Here is a 17365-nt window from a genome sequence, read left to right on the forward strand (position 1 = left end):
GAAGAAGGGGGAGGAGGTCTGGAGACCACCAACCCCAGCAGCAGTTTCGCTGCCGGAGGAGGGGGAGGAGGTCTGGAGACCGCCAACCCCAGCAGCAGTTTCTCCGCCGGAGATCGTGGGGGACGGAGACCTGCTCCCTCTGCAGTTTCTTCCCTGCAGGAAGAACGGTGGTTGAAGCCCCACCAAGGGGAGCTGCCGGCGCCGAAGGAGGGGGAAGGTCAGGAGACCACACCCCAAGCAGCCTTTCCGCTGCTAGGACTACCCTGGCAGGAGAATGCCACCCCGCTGACAGCATTACGACCTGTGGGCCCCTGGAAGCGCTCTGGTCCTGGCCAAGGACTTTGGGCAGGACTTTTGGGCTTTTAAGGGGGGAGGTTGCCATTGAGGCCATGTGTGCTTTGCACAGGAGGGGGTATATGTAACAAAGTGGCCCCTGTGTATATTATCTGTTATGTGTTGCGTGTGGTGTGTTTAAATGTTGGTGTATAGACATTGGTACACGGGATATAAACTGGGTCTGTGTAACACGAGTGTTTAAAATTTAAATTTGTATTTAGGCACGAGGATTGCACAGCACTTGGTAAAATGTAGTAATATGTGAGCACGAATTGCACAATAACCGTTAATAATAACAACAAAGTATTAGTCACCGTGTTTGTCAGTTCTGTCCGTGCACCGTTTGTTAAGTTTAGTCTGTTTTCGTTTGTCTGTTTATTTTGGCGTAGAGTGCCGTGTCCTGTGTTTTTCGTGTTTGTGTAAACCTTTTATTTTGTATTAAACCGGCGCCAACAGGCGTCTTCATCACTTCATTTCATCCGTCCTGTGTTTTGTGTATTGCATTACCTTTCCTGGTTCTGACGCCGCCCACTTCGGCCGTCTCTGTGACAGTATGTCTAAATGTTTCTACTTGCGTTCCAGTTGTCCTTGCGCAAAGACTGATACTGTGCAGAAGTTGTGTTAAAAAACTGCAAGTGCAGCCTGTCTCATTTGGCCACCCAAAAAATGTAATAAAAAAGCTATGATAAATTTGTTATACACAGGCATATATGATATATACACATTTTCAACACAACCGTAGCTTAAGCAATTCTGACCCTCATAATTTACGAACATAGGTCAAATCCAGCACTTGAAGTTAATGATATCAAAATGATCCTGTCAATATATTTTGAAAAAACTGCAAGGAAAGCCCCTTTTTGAACAAAATCTTGGAACCATTTTTTTTTTTTAGTGGAACCAGTTTTTTTTTTTCTTTGTTCTGTTTTCATTCTTCTAAACAAATCTTGCTCAATAAATTGGGTGTAAGAGATTTTACTTCCGCTCTATAGGTGGTCACTCAAGCCTGGTGCTGTTGATACCCGCAGCAATAATACAGGAGAGTATCAATTCCCAGCTATGCTAATTTAATGCATTTTGGGGTACAAACTTTTTTTGTCCTGTGACCGTGATAGATGTTATTTCAGACTGGCGTACAATGGGTTCTATTCATTAATGCTGGTTTTACATTACACCAACGTTAATTTTCTAACTAGGAGATTAACGATGTAAATGATTCATTCTCATGTTTTTTTGTTTGCAGCTTTGTGCCAACATGGAACTTTAGTTACCTCACGTTTTCCACCAACAACTAACGTGTTCTTAATTTAAATATGTGATTTAAATTAAGAACTGTAATTATTTCGGATTGATTGATATATTTGGCTACCTTGAAAAAAGGCAGTGACTCATTGCTATTATAATGGATGATGAGGAACAAGAACTAAGGTAGAAAAAGAATCTATGGATAGGAAATATATTTTATGACTATACCAGATGTAGAGATAAAACAGAGGGTCAGATTAATAAAAAGGTAAACACAAACATACTTCTCTGTTTTTTTTTTTTTTTTTTCCAGACAAGACACTGCTATTTATTCACACCTTCTAAAATGCAGCCGAGGGATGAATACCTTTTAACCCTCTTACATGAAGTAATAGGAGAATGCTAAAAGAGCGTGCTCCTTCTTGTATTGACGGTGTGCTATAGGCTATTTGTCTACAAAGCAATACTTTACATAATTTTTCCAGTATTTTTTATACATGTCTGCCTTTTTTTGTTTCTGTTCTACGTTTCAAACCTGTATATTTAATTGGCCTTTTCTTTAATAACTTTTTGTCAGATTGAGTCAATATATACCGTTCTGTCTGGGTTACCTGCGATATTTTGATGAGTGTTTTTTTTTTTTTTTGTTTGTTTGTTTTGTTTTTGCAACTTTCTGCAATTAAAAATATAACATTGGAGAGTTATATATTGTTGTCCTCAAACTGTTCTGACCAGATAACAATGTAAAGAAAATAATGAGTTATGATGTGTGTGACAGGATAGCTGGGTGGTGACATCAGGCAAGATGCAGGAACCAAAAACACACACACTGCGGTTACGGGGCAATGGTGCTTGCGCCGTTTTATTTTTAAATAACTAAAATAAAATCAATATTTAAATAAAAACACACTTCTCACAGAGCAAAAACAAAGGTTTTAAATAAAACAAATCTCGCACACAAAAACACACAGGTCAGGCTGGGCAAATCGCTTTCACTGATCCTGTTTTGTATTTTTAGTTTCGTTTTGTTTCTCCGCTCGCTCTCTCATACTCGCCTCTGTACTCCCAGCGAGTGCATCCACACTGCAAAACAATAACAAAATATTTTGCTACACCTCCATATATATTTTTAACTAACTACCAAAATGAAACAAAACAGATACAAAATAATACACACTAAACACGGGGGTGGAGGGGTACCCTGTTCTAAAATAAATAAATACATTTTTAAATCATAATACAAAACAATTACATTTACAGAAGGGCTTTGCCCCGCCCCCTTTTATGTACAGAGCTGTTTACCCGATGTTTAATTTGTAAACCAGCATTGTGTTATTACAGGGGTTTTCAACTTTTTTAAAAACTGTACCCCTTCTCTTCAAGGTTTAAGCTCAAGTACCCCTTATATAGTTTTCGCTCTAATGGTTGCAATGTTAATCATGAGAGTTAATTATGTTCTCAAACTGATTTCTGTGGTTAGATATGTGTGATTCATTTTAGACAGTAACAAGTTACTTTCAGACAGTCTGGATTTCATGGTTCAATGCGTAACCTTTTTCATTTTTAGCTGGGGAATTTATAACGTACTGATTGGTACACTGCAGTGGTTCCAATAAATATGGACATAGTGCATTTTATAAGATCACACAGTCTACTTAAATAAACAAATAAACAGACACATGCAAAGTAATAACTTGATTAATATGAGGCCATTTTTTTACAGAGCCTCTCAAGTCCTGCCAGCGCTTGTGTGCATCGTCGACACTACGATAGTATAATCCTCAAGTACAGTGTGTCTCTTATGGATTCCTATATTGTTTTTCTTCCCAAAGGTGATAAAGCTTTTGATCCAAATAAAGAGGAACATTTTTTAACCACCTCCTTTATTAAAAGACCATTTTGATTTGATATGACCTTAGCTGTTGTGTGGCAGATTTTCATTTGTGTATCGCTGTATGAACAATCATTTTGATCCATCTCGAGCGTGCCCGATGAAAGAGCAGATTTACTTTTATAAAGGTGTGTGATCAACAGCATCATCAGAATGCAACGTTAATTTAATTAATATCAACAAGGGGGCATTTCCATGATTCATTCAAAGTCATTCTCAAATGGTGTACTGCCTATTTCTTTCATGAATGCATAGTAAAAGCATGTGCGATGGGGTATCACAAAACCACCAAAACCACGACTATTAATGAATAAAGCCCAATGAATTGCATCTTATTGCTAAGGGGCAGAAAAGTCTAGGCTTAAGCAATCAGCTATCTGATGAAAAAATTTAAATAAAAGTGTAAAGCATGAAAAAATCTGTCTGGCATTGCAATGGGCTTTGTTATTATTGTATGATATTTATGTATTTATTTATTGTAAAGGTTGCATTTTTCAACTTGTAGTAACTTCAGTATGTTTTATAACCTTATTTATAAAACAATTAACTGTGAAGCACTTTTATGAGTCATCATTTTAAACATTAAATAAATGTGCCTGTCACAATCATCGCAAACCAGTTTCAAATGAGTTGGAAGTCTTGGGTGAAATGTACTAAACAAGCGCAATGCTGTTAGTGACTTTTTACGAAATTTTGTGAGGCAGCAGTTTTTCTTTGTGGTTCAACCTTAAATGAATATGTAGTTATGGGCGATCCTGCATAAATTCACAAAAAGGGGGCGGAGATAATACAAATAAGGGTTCTCAAATATTGTAATGAGATATACTAAAGCTGCAGGCAATTGTGACACTTACAATTGCATCAATTTGTTTAGAACTTTTGAAAGCATGTTTTAAACAGTTGCAATTGTTGCTGGCATTTTCCAGTCCACTTTTTCTCATGCGTTGTCAGTTGAGCTCATGTTTGCACTGCGACTGGCCCATCTTACTACATCTACTCCTGAGTTCTCTAATTCCCTCATACTATATGCTTATTGTTTCCTATTTGATCAGATAAGCTGCCAAGGATACTTCCAGCAGACCTCAGTAATTAATAAAGAACTGCTTGGTACTGCCTTTAGTTATAATAGAAAGTTGCATGAGATTACGTCACAAATTGGATCTTCTCTGCTGAAGTCGCATGAGCATAAGGTAAGGCTTTCTGACATGTTTCCATGCAAAAAGAAAAAGCTACATTTGTGGTCAATTTGCGCGGCTTTTTAGCGTCAGAAATCAATTGCCCCTTAAGTGGTATCATGTTTTGGCTGTGCACTTCCTGAAGTGTGAGGAATGTGTGTGATATGTGCTGCTACCTCAGATTCTCACAACAATGGAGAGAGAATTTGGAGTTTCTAAACTGCATGAAAAAGCTACCATTGTTCAGTGCTCTGTGAATGCTCCTTAATGCATCAGCTGATCCATTAACAGAGCATCTTTACATGATCTTGTGTTAGAACCAGTGCTGGCTTTCCATAAATGTATTAATTCCTGCAGTGTAGTGAAGTAAGAATTATATATAATATATATTATATATATATATATATATATATATATATATATATATATATATATAATATATATATATATACTATATATATACTTTGTAAACATGTCTAAATGAAAACAGTTCTACTCTTCTCTAAAACAGTTATAAAAGGTTTTGTAAGCTGAACCTGGAATTAATAAATCATGGTGGACTTATCAAAACATTCCTTAAAACAATCCTTAAGGTTTTGTGCCTCTTAAAACAGTGTATAAATACAATATACTGTATTATTTTAAAGAATCTAGAAAAATGTAAGATCAAATGTAAGATGTAAGATGTAAGATCTGCAGATGCATGACTATATTTGCTGGAACAGTAGGTGCAACTTAAGTATTTTAAGTTTCTGCGACAGTGTCGTTGGGTGTTTTCTGCATCTACTTTGGACTAGACAAAAATTTTCATGCGGGGAGTTCAATGACTTCTGACCTAAAAACAGTGTGGGCCTGTTAAAATGAACTGCTAGATTTTTTAACCTCTGAGCATAACCAAAAAAACACATGGTTTAACAATAAGTTTGCAGTTTGGTAGATGGCGATTTTCTAGGAATTATTTTAACTTCCATTACAGGTGTTATTCAGAAAACAACAACCATTTCTCTGTTCAAGCACATGAAAATCCATGAATAAGAGGAGGCCGGCCATCTGTGCTTGTCCGGTTCCTAGTAGTTGATTGACCTCTAAATGTTGTCAAGTTGAGTCTTAAAGGGTCCACCTGATTATGCCTCAAGAACACAAATAAGTAGCCCATTCCAAACCCTCACCACTCCCTATGAAAAAGTGTCTCCTTTTTGTCCTAAGTGTATCTCCACTTCATTTTCAACTATGCCCTCTGGTCCTGGTTTCTGTGCTGGCTGTGCTTAAAGCATTGGTTTGGTTTAATTATGTCAACTTCTTTTAAGATTTTAAAGACTTCAATCATGTCTTGTCGGATTCTTCTTTGTTCCAGGCTAAATAGGTTCAGTTCTTCAGCCTCTCTTCATATCTCAGTCCTATAAGTCCTGGGATTAGTCTGGTTGCTCTTTGTTGGACTCTCTCCAGGGCCACAATGTGCCTGTGGTGCTGCGGTGACCAGACTTGGACACAGTATTCCAAGTGCAGTCTCAGCAGTGCATTATACAATATCATCAAAACCTCCTTTGGATTGTACGCTACCCTATTGGCTATATACCCAAGCATGCCGTTTGCTTTTCTGAATGCTTCCCTGCAGTTTCTGACCAGCTCTCTATGTGGTCTCAGTGTTTCTGCATTGCTTGGGTTTGTTAAATACATCATAGTTTAAGACGTAGAAGTGCATTTACAGTTGATGCACTGGTGTTTTCTGTTCCCACTTCCCTGTAACGTACTTTTACATGAAATTTGCCCTGGCTGCATCCTCAAGGAATTTATTAAATCACTATTCCAAGAATCATGTTTTCAAACAGAGATTTAAAGAAAAGAAAAAAACACCGCACACAACTATATTACAAGGACTCATATCTTAAGCAAGGACTTAAGGTTCCGAGCTGAAAAAATATTTGTCACATGGGCAAAATGTGACTTGTGTACAGACCAGGCAAGTTTCATGAACGTGGCCTCATGGCCTGGACAACACAATACCACTGTTCAAAAGGATCTCATTGTAACCTGAACACAACCCATAATACACAACCACACACACACATTAAATTCCACAATCACATTTTATTAAGACAGGTTAAAATCAGAACACAATGCATATAATGAGGATGGTTCAGTAACCCATATCAAACCTCCCCCACAAGAAAGATATGCCAAAAAAGTCTACACAGTGCTCATAATTAATATTGCAATGAGTTCCGGTGCCGGTATAGTCCCACAATCATACTGGCTTATTGCATAATTATAAATTTCATACTTTAGCTAACACTCAGCCTGTGTTCTTTCAGCACACGAAAAAAGGGAAAGAGTAAAAATGCTGATTACTACAGCGGCAAAAGACTATCTCTTCCAATTCTGCTCACACTGATTTAAAAAACAAAACAACAACAAAAAAAACACAATCTACTTTCATACTTCAGCTAACACTCAGCGTGTGTTCTTCAAGCACACGAAAAAGGGAAGGGACTATCTCTTCCAACTTGGCTCACACTGATTTAAAAAAATAAATACATAAATAAATAAAAACACACTTGTTTCCCAACCGGGGACCTTTTGCGTGTGAAGCGAACGTGATAACCACTACACTACGGAAACACCTGGAAGAACACTCATCCACTTATCAAAGACAACAAACTAAAAGAATATTGTACTTTGCCGTTTGGGATACATGTAAAATAGCGTGTTCATAGGATTTAGAAAGTAGGCTATAAAACAGTCCACTGGGTGCCAATATATTTTAAAATAGGTTTTCAGTAAGGGATAGGCGAGTTGCACATGATTTATTGATAAAGCAGTTAGATGCATTAGATTAAGTTTCAATGTACCCCAACGCTGGGTATTAAATGCAATAGTTATTCCTGACCTTCTGTGTTCACTCTGTGTACTAGCACACATGGAGCTCATTAGTACCCCTACTGTGAGTGGTCACATTTACAATGCAAATAAAATGTGTTAGTCTTCAGCCCCAAGCCATTCATTGCTGGTGCTGGAAAGAAGAAGCATTTCCACATAAGTTACTCTGTAAACTTTATGGGTCTAGATGACATTGTTTGCCTGTGTTTGGCAGGGTTTACCTTGGGGGAAATTAGCACACCAATCCCGCTTTTGTGGTCTCTATGGCTGCCTGGTGCACAATAAGATCATTAGTCCAACAGACAACAATGATATATTAGTATCACATGCCGGTCAACAGACACCTGTATTCTAAATCCTTGCCCCAGGCTGAATAATAACCACTTCACTGGTTCACTATCGGTGTTTCAGGAATTGTTCGCTGTATCCAGGCCTGTTGATGCCTGTGTCATTCCTTCAAGTTCTATTAGATTTAAAAGGTACCGTATTACAATTTTACACTGCAGTAAATGTTTAATAGATGTATCTGGGGTTTACAGTCCTACACAATTCTTGTGACCCACACATCTTGGGATATAATAATACCAGTTAAAGTCCAGGGCCCCGGCCAGATTTGCCCCATGAGGAATAACATTTCCCTCATGTTGCTTTGACAGAGGGACCCCTGTGGATCCTAATGAGGTGGTGAGACAATGATAGACCAGAGGCAGGGCCAAGATATCACATGACTTGTAGAAGCATAATATTGCCACTATTTTCAGACTTATGGTCATTTAATAATGGGGGTAGGACGATATATTCCACAATTGTGTTTCAATTTTTTTTTTTTCTGGTGACCCTGATAATGATCCCTTTGCTAATGAAAGTGGAAATAAGGTCATGCTGTTATTAGTTACTAGCTCATTCATTTTCATTAATATTTACTGCTGATAATAGTACCTTTTCTACTAAACTACTGATCCAAAGAAAAATTGCTTCTAAATGTGAAATATAGTTAGAATTACCTAGTACATTCCTTTAACCTTGTATGGGTCCCATGCTAGAAATAAAGATGCAACAAGGCATGGCATAGATTTCACAAGGTTCCTGTATTTTAGACATCCAGTTTGAAGCTGTCATATAACTGTTGCCATTGCTTTCACACTGCATCGCTTATATTTCTTTGTTTTATATTCATTAAAACACAAATGTTTATAGGTAACATTATTGGCCAATTGCTCTACAGCACAGTACAAGCAAAGGGAGGTCTTTTTAGGGTATGTATGATAATTTGTAGAGAATTTTTAAGGCAGATGTGGATTTCAGTGAATTACTATTACCTGTTTAATGTCTCCATCAGAGTCACACATTATCAATAGCATGTAAGGATTTGGCAGCTATCTCCATACATGCATTCACATGCTTCTCTGCAGGCTAGGCTGTTCTGATTATTGTGTCCACATGAGATGATTGCAGCAGCACATCAGGGGCTGCTTTAAGGAAGGATCGAACCTTTGCTTGTACTGATTTGCATAATTTACTGGTGATGTCACCGTAGTGATCAAATAGATGTACATTAAGTATATTTACCTTAATTCGTAAGTATACATCATATTTTTTATAACACGTAATAACATTTTAGTAATAAATAATAAAACAATTATTTTTACACATACGCCTTTATGTATATAATAGATATAGTATAATATATATATATGATATATATATATATATATATATATATACATACATAGATATATATATATATATATACATATATGTATATATATTATTATATATATATATATTATATATTGTATATACTATATATATATATGTATGCATATATATATATATATATATATATATATATATATATATATATATATATATACACACACACACACACACACACACACAGCTCTGGAAAAAATGAAGAGACCACTGCAAAATTATCAGTTTCTCTGGTTTTACTATTTATAGGTATGCGTTTGGGTAAAATGAACATTTTTGTTTTATTCTATAAACTACTGACAACATTTCTCCCAAATTCCAAATTAAAATATTGTCATTTAGAGCATTTATTTGCAGAAAAGTGGATAGAGGTCCAGAAACAGTCTGCAGTTAAAAAAAAAAAACTAATTTTAGTATAAATAAACAAAAATACAGGTGCACAAGGGCAAAACAAAAAAATCTTTAAACACAAATAAAAACAAAAAAACAAAATTCACAAAAATAAAGATTTCCAGGCTGGGCAATGCCTTCACTGGATTCAAAACTTTCAAACTTTCAAAAATACCCCAACAAACCATCCACCTGCTTCCTCAACTCCCTCATCTTTAATGGGAAGCAGAGGCCTCCTTTTATGTCAGGTGGCTGGGTGCCGATTGATCGTTAATTAAACTAATCATCTAATCAACCCCAGCCACCTGAACACAATGAACCCAGGCAGGTAGGGGAATTTAACCCCATCCCTGCCAATTTCTAAAGAGCAGAGCTGTGCTTTGCCACAGGCTTTGTATGGAAACATGTGAGAAAACTGTACTTTATGTTCACAAGACTTCAGCAGTGAAGATCCCATTTGTGGCATAACCTCACGCAACTTTCTACTATAACTAAAGGCCGTACCAAGCAATTCCTTATTGGCTGGAAGTAACCCTGGCAGCTTGTTTGACCAAATAGGAAAAGATAATTGCCGTTTGCTCATAAAAGGACAGTGCTTTATAGTTTAGCTGTTTTATAAGCAAGGTTATAAAAAAGATACTGATATTTATATTTGGTCTTCGGACAGCTGATTGCTTTATATGGCCTATACATTTCTGTCCCTTAGAAGTATGATGCAATTAACTCTACACTAGATTTAAGTATCATATATCATGGCATATCCCAAGGACAAAAAAGTCAAGTATGTACCGCAAAATGTATTAAATGACCACAGCTGGGAATTTGTGCCAGTGGTCTCCTGTATTACTGCTGCAGGCTACCAACAATACCAGGCTTGAGCAACCACCCATAGAGTTGAAATAAAATCTCTTAAATCAAATTCATTAAGCAAGATTTGTTTAACTTCAGCTTGCTGCAAGACTTACAGAACTAAGTTCCAGAAAGTTACAAAAAATGCCAGTGTTGATTAGCAGTATACTGGATCACCAGTAACAACAACAACATAATATATAACCTCATTCAATAACAAAAAAAAGATTATATATATATATATATATATATATATATATATATATATATATATATATATATAATGTCTATACCCCCTTGAACTTTTTTCACATTTTGTTGTGTCAGTGCCTCAGAGTTTCATGCAATTAAATTTTTTTCCACATATCTACACACCATACTCCACACTGTTAGAGGGAAACAAAGTTTTATTGAGAAAAAAAATGATATATTAAAAATACAAAACTGAAAGATCATAATTAGATAAGTCTCCACGCCCCTGAGTTAATACTTGGTAGAAGCACCTTTGGCAGCAATTACAGCTGTGAATCTGTTGGGATAGGTCTCTACCAACTTTTCACACCTACACTTGACAATATTTGACCATTCTTCTTTACAAAACTGTTCAAGTTCTGTCAAGTTCCTTGGGGAGCGTTGATGGACAGCAATCCTCAAGTCATGCCACAAATTTTCAATTGGATTTAGATCAGGGCTTTGTCTGGGCCGCTAAAGGACATTTACCTTTTTGTTCTTTAGCCACTCCAATGTAGCTTTGGCTGTGTGCTTTGAGTTGTTGTCATGCTGAAAGGTGAACTTCCGTCCCAGTTTCTTCTTTCTTGCAGAGGGCAACAGGTTTTCCTCAAGGACTTCTCTGTACTTTGCTCTATTAATTTTCCCTTCTATCCTGACAAGTGTCCCAGTCTCTGCCGATGAGAAACATTCCCATAACATGATGTTGCCCCCACCATGCTTCACAGTAGGGATGGTGTTCTTTGGTTGATGCGCTGTGTTGGGTTTGCGCCAAACATAATACTTTGGATTTAGGCCAAAAAGTTCCATTTTAGTTTCTTCAAACCACAAAACTTTTTACCACATGGCTACAGAATCTCCTGAGTGGTTTTTTGCATACTTCAAACAGAATTCAAGGTGGGCTTTCTTGAGCAATGGTGTCCTTCTTGCCACCCTACCATACAGGCCACATTGGTGGAGTGCTTGGGATGTTGTTATCACATGCACACTTTGACCAGTCATGGCCATAAAAGCCTGTAGCTCTTATAATGTTGCCATTGGCCTCTTGGTAACCTCTCCTTCTTGCTCAGTCATCCAGTTTGGAGGGACGGCCTGATTTAGGCAGGGTCTTGGTGGTGTCATACACCTTCCACTTCTTAATAATAGTCTTGACCATGCTCCAAGGGATATTCAAGGCCTTTGATATTTTTTTATACCTATCCCCTGATCTGTGCCTTTCAACAACTTTGTCCCGGAGTTCTTTTGAAAGCGCCTTTTTGATCATGGTTGAGTTTTTGCTTTGAAATGCACTACCCAGCAGAGGGAACCTACAAGAACAGCTGCATTTATCCTGAAATCGTGTGAATCACTACAATTAAACACAGGTGGAGGCCACATAGCTTGTTGTGTGATTTTGAAGGCGATTAGTTACACCTGAGCTAATTTAGTATTGCTATTACAAGAAGAGTGGACACCAAGCTGTTTCAGTTTTTATTTTTAATTAATTTTCTACACATTTCTAGAATATTTTTTTCACTTGGAAGTTGTGGGGTAGGATGTGTAGATAAATGAAAATTAAAAAAAAAAAAAGTTAGAAAATACAACAGCCATTTAAACTGGTGATATCAAACACAAAATCCCAAGCATCAAACAAGGACCAGGGGTCACAAATGGAAATTAGACAGAGGGGCATTCAGAACAGAAAATAGGAGGCACTTTTTTACACAGAGAATTGTGAGGGTCTGGAATCAACTCCCCAGTAATGTTGTTGAAGCTGACACCCTGGGATCCTTCAAGAAGCTGCTTGATAAGATTCTGGGATCAATAAGCTACTAACAACCAAATGAGCAAGATGGGCCGAATGGCCTCCTCTCGTTTGTAAACTTTCTTATGTTCTTAAGTTAGAAGAATCAACTGGGGCAACCTTGTCAAACATCAAGCAAATAGGATAATTGGAAAAGTGCTGGGGCCCAATATTCACACAATTGTTGCTTCTAACATGGTTTCTTTTTTTGATTGCTCCACTTTACATTGAAAAGGTCATTCCCTTATCATCTGCGTTGTAACCAGAATAAAGATTTTGAGACACATATGTGCCAAGGAAAGTGCTCAACACAGACTGAAGTGTTCTTGGTTTTCCTTACAAGCACTACTACAGAGAGAAAGACAGACAGGGAATGGGAGAGGCGTCATCACAGGCGCAGACAAGTATGCTTTGGGAAGACACACGGACAACATGCAGGTAAGGCACAGTTAGATGAGGGCACTCATGGACAGATAGTTAGCCCATACATACAAGAATGGCACACATGGCCAAATACACATGGCTCTCAAAAGTATTCACCCCCCCTTGGACTTTTTCACATTTTATTGTGTTACAACATGGAATCAAAATGGATTTAATTAGGAGTTTTTGCCACTGATCACCACAAAAAAGTCCACAATGTCAAAGTGAAAAATAAAATCTATAAATTGTTCTAAATTAATTACAAATATAAAACAGAAAATATATCATGAGAAAGAGAGTTAGGTGCTGATTGCTAAGATCGGGGCTATGACAGAACCTCCTTTTTGGAAATAGCACACACCAGTTTAACACATATTTTATTTATAGTTTTGTATTTTGTGTACACATGGCCATATACTTTATCCTCGGTACCATTGTTGGTAGTGTAGGTAAGTGGTCTGTGTTGTAAATAAAACTGTGCACCTGTGCAGTGTGTTCAAACCGCATCTGATGAATGAAGAGCCTGAAGCAGTCAGTCTGCTCTAGGCTGCTGCTGTTGAATAAAGAGCCAGTAGCAGTCAGTCTGCTCGGGGCTGCTGATGAATGAAGTGCCTGACGGAAAGTTGTGAAGGTCTGTTTAAAACATGTTTGATTTTATAAAAATTTGTATCAGATTGTTTTGTTTTGGTGTTATATGTCATGTTAACAGCTTAGCTGTCCTGCACATTAGACAGGGACCTGCATATGGGTAGTGAGTGCTCAATGAGAGCTAGGTTTTTGCTTGGTTTGTTTGTTTGTGTATTGAATAAAAGTGTGCAGAAGCACTAAAATCAAAGTTGTATCTGGGTCACGTTTTCTAAGGAGCAAAAACACAAAAATAGGGTCAATCCTGTCACATATGGTGCCGAAACCCAGGAACGACCCTGTTGACCCAGAAAAGAAGAAAGAAAATGGATACAGAACTAAAAGAACTGCTGAAAGAAATAAAAATAAATAATGCTGCTCAGGAGGAGAGCAACAGGCAGTGAAGAATGGAATGGGGACTTTCAGAGCCAACAGAGCTGCAGTTAATGTTCCATAGTGGGTGAGGTCAACACTGGAACCAGAAGTACCAGTGCCAGAAGGAGAAGCCCCGCTGTCTTCAGCGCCTGAGGGAGAAGCCCCACTGTCTCCAGAACCTGAGGGAGAAACCCCGCTGTCTCCAGCGCCTGAGGGAGAAGCCCCTCTGTCTCCAGCACTTGAGGGAGAAGCAACAAACAAGGGGAAGGAGGTGAAGAAGATACTTCCACCACAGCCCCAACCACTACCCCTGAAAACCAGTCCTTTGCCAGATGGTGCGGTTCCTTGCCCCGACATCGTGGTTCCCCTTCCGAAATGCCCAGACCTCCCTCTGCTTGTCCTAACTCCCAGGTCGCAGCATTGCCAGGCACAGTTACTTGCCTGATCCCCTACTCCACTCTGCCAGGACTTACAGACGTCATGACGTGAGGGTCAGACTTCACATGCGAGCCAACTTTCCCTCACTTTGTTACCCCTGAAACTCCAGACATTGCTGCAGGTGCCACAGTCGCACACCTCTGCCTGTCACTGCCTGCTCCCGGTTGGCGGCCTGCACTCCAGTCCCCCGGTCAAGCGGCCCTGGTTCCCCCTCGCTGGTTTGCGATCCCTTCCAGAAGATGCCGGAGGGACCAACCCATCCTCAAGCACGCCAGCAGGAAGGGGCAAAAATTAAAATTTGTGAACTTGAGGGTGGGTGGTTGTGTTTTAGGGGGGAGGTGGCCTAGGAATGGTCGATGTGCATTGCACAAGGGGGAGGATATGTAACGCATGTAGCAGGACAGGGGGCCTGCAATATAAAAATATTTTGTTTATACATTAAATATTTTACATGAAACTTGTACTTTTTATATAGGTATATAAATGTCAATTGCTGTGGATAAACACATCAGCCAAATCAATTAATAGGACATGTATTTTTCTAGCTTGTTATTTATTAATTTATTTTTAATTTATAATACTGTAGCAAGCATGTGAATTATTGGAGACACACAAAGGATCTAGGGTTTAATGCAGTTTATTAGGCAGTTAATAGCAAGGCACCATCCCCGCACACTCCCACATAGTCACAGACAGCCCTTCCCCACCCCAGAGCACTATTCTGCCTCTCAAGGTGACATCTATATATTACATTACACAAATAACACAGAAAGGGTAATAACAATTACAGTGTAATGCATTTAACAATATTGGAACTTTACAATAACTAATAAAGAAACACAACAATAATAATTCAGCCTTTCCCTACCATATTTCTCGCTCCCAGCATCCTCTACTACACATTAACCTAAGTATAGAAAACTCTCTGAGTATGGCAGGTGACAACTGAGAGTCAGTCCAGCCGTGCCCATTATAATATAAACATGTATTCATTTCTACATTTGTGTATTTAAAAAATGTATTTCTAAATGCATTTATTCCTCTATAAATAAATACCCATCAACCCTGGTTACACACATGGTCGTCTGTGGTTTCAGCATCTTTGTTCTCCTTTCTTGGCGGTGCTGGAGGCGGGTTGGGGTAGGGTTGCTACTTGTTGTGTTTTTTGGTTATTTTAATAATATTCCATTCACGTAGTATGGTACTTTCACAAACCAGGAATATGGTAAAAGCACAGCAACAGAGCTGATTTCAAGGTACTGTGTGATTGAAGAAATTAGCTTTTCAGCTTTAAGTCATTTTAATCTTTGGAAAGCATGTCTCTTACACTTGGTAAACTTGTAGTACACCTTTATTGAATTGATTGTTGACCCCAACAGCAGATGGTGAATTAGGTTGCCCTTTTCTCCGGAGGGTTCAGTATGGGTGCTGCAGCACAAAGATTAATTCATTAGACTGCTGAGTGAATTCCTGAAACTGCAATTCACCTTTTATCAACTGGGCTTCAGTAATACAAGAAACTGAAAACTCCATGGCAGAGCCCTACCACACAATAGATCACCACAGATCATTCTGACAGAATGCCTGGCTTTAAAAACATGAAACCGAAGGGAAGTGTAGAGTGCTGCTACTTGGGGTAAACAAACAACATTTAGCCGGGACAGTCGAGGTTTTTTAATCAAAGATCCTTGTGTTCCGATATTTTGCTCAAAATCTTTAAAAAGTCCCAGTTTTCAGCCACTTCTAAATAACTTTAGTCAAAATAACTTTAACAACCGCTTTTAGTTCATGGCACCTGCAGTGAAAACAAAATAAATTGACAGGTACTAGGGTAATGAAGAACATACGTGCTTATTCCAGGATTATCCCCAGGAATTCTGTACAGCCGGGCGGCAGAACATTATAGCTGGGAGCACTTAACGGAGAAATAAACTTGTCTTACCTTAAATATATAATACAACAAATAATTTGAATATGTGTTGTCTTTTGTTGACTATATACAGTTGTGCTTTTTTATGTTCTACATTTCCTTTTTCATGACTTTTTTATGATGGTAAATTACCATGCTCATTTAGGCACTCTACAATTTGACTGGGGAAAGATAACATAGGTTTATTGGAGTTCACTAAAAAAGGTTGACCTTTTCCCTTCCTTTTTAGCTTAATTTTTTAGTTTATTGCTTCATCTAAATTGTTTACTTTAAATTTTCAGGGCATCTTGTTAATGCACATCTTTCTATTTTCGCTGTTCTACATTTTTTGAATGCAACAGTTCATTTTAGCCTTTTTTTTTTTTTTTACACAACAGTACTCACACACATTTGGTCACCATGGTAACTGTTGCATGAAACTGGAGTGTAATAATCCAGCACCTCTGCACTTAAGCATTTGTATGTCAGCTGACAATGTTCAGCTGATATGGCATCACGACTTTCTTCTTGAAGACGTACAGCCTTTATATATGAACCCCCATCTCCCACAAGCACCTGGGTACATATTGTTGATATCACAACAAAAGGAATATGCTTTTTTTTTTTTTGGTGCATACGACAAAAAATTAACTGAATGATAATACCCGAAAATAATCTTTATTTTTAATAAAATAGCCGGCTCAAATATGGTATTAGGCAGTGGATTGTGCCAAACGCTGGCTTATTTTGAAAACCCTGCATTCATGTCACTATTTTTTATTTGAAAATAATCTTTTTTTTTTTTTTTTGTAGTCATTTTAACGTTTTAGCCTCTCGATGTGCTGAACACCAGAAAACCTGCCCCTTCAACTCTCTGATTGGTTAAATGTTGTGTCATTTTTTTTTTTCACCCAGCAACGCACAAGTGCTCAGCTAGCAGCGCAATCAATCCTTATTGTTAAAGGCACAGTAGCCTCTGCAAGGCGGACAGATTGGGTTTTTTCAGCCGGGCGGCAGCAACCACTTCGCTGGGTGGTCAGCCCGGCTGAAAAGGCCTGAGGAGAACCCTGTATTGCTCAGTGTACCATGCATTTTCATTTAGTTTATTT

The sequence above is a fragment of the Polyodon spathula genome, chromosome 12, assembly GCF_017654505.1.
Source record: "Polyodon spathula isolate WHYD16114869_AA chromosome 12, ASM1765450v1, whole genome shotgun sequence".
Lineage (NCBI taxonomy): Eukaryota > Metazoa > Chordata > Actinopteri > Acipenseriformes > Polyodontidae > Polyodon > Polyodon spathula.